Source organism: Limulus polyphemus, unplaced genomic scaffold (assembly GCF_000517525.1).
Source record: "Limulus polyphemus unplaced genomic scaffold, Limulus_polyphemus-2.1.2 Scaffold7006, whole genome shotgun sequence".
In the NCBI taxonomy this organism is placed as follows: domain Eukaryota; kingdom Metazoa; phylum Arthropoda; class Merostomata; order Xiphosura; family Limulidae; genus Limulus; species Limulus polyphemus.
In genome coordinates, this window is record NW_013672616.1 from 44,661 (window position 1) to 45,595 (window position 935).

The following is a 935-nucleotide window of genomic DNA, read 5'->3' on the forward strand; positions in this document are numbered from 1 at the left end:
CCTAAACTTAACCTTACCTTACCTAAACCTAACCTAACCTAAACCTAACCTTACCTTAACCTAACCTAACCTAACCTAACCTAAACCTAACCTTACCTTAACCTAACCTAATCTAAACCTAACCTAACCTAACCTAAACCAAACCTTACCTAAACCTAACCTAACCTAAACCTTACCTTACCTAAACCTAACCTAACCTTACCTAAACCTAACCTAACCTAAACCTAACCTTACCTAAACCTAAACCTAAACCTAACCCTAACCCTAACCTTAACCTAACCTAAACCTAAATCTAACCTAACCTAACCTAACCTTAACCCTAACCTAACCTAAACCTAAACCTAAACCTAACCTAACCTAACTCATGAATTACACATCTTTTCCCTACATTTCTACACCACGCCTTCCTTTGTCGCGGTAAAACATTACGGGAACCTTAAAAATGCTTTGGTATTCAAACTGAACACGTCGAAATTATTAATGACACGAACCCGTGTGGGTGTAACATAAACTGCACGTGTAAACAAGTTTATGTTGCTAAAGCTCTGTTCACACCCACCTATGCCTACTACTACATTAGGATTCAGCTCGCATGTGGGCCTTTCTATATTAGAGGATAATGAGATTAGGTAACAACTTTTGTCAATATCTACGATCTGCTCGTGATAGCAATAATAACTACTTTATCTCAGGAGACATCAACATCCACGAGCGCAAGGAATGGTGGTCCGTATGTTAAACAACATCCAAACAAAAGATAGACGATGCTTTCATCGTTAGACTAAATATATAAACCTCCTGAAAGAATGACTTATTACTCTCTTTTAATTTTTAATTCTAAATCTCTGAAACTTTTTTATTTTAATGTATGGCACATAAATATCATTTTACCTATAATTGTGGAGCTCTTTGGACCAGTTCATAGGATGAGTTCT

The 935-nt window shown here is 36.7% G+C and overlaps 1 long non-coding RNA gene across 1 annotated transcript in view; it reads right to left on the bottom strand.

Moving 5' to 3' along the window:
* The window catches only part of LOC111089676, a 5,538-nt gene extending 5,034 nt beyond the window's left edge, over positions 1–504 (bottom strand). The window contains exon 1 of the long non-coding RNA XR_002613911.1: positions 389–504. This is a non-coding gene — a long non-coding RNA (uncharacterized LOC111089676). The remainder of the gene's footprint in view (positions 1–388) is intronic.
* Positions 505–935: the final 431 nt, after the last annotated feature.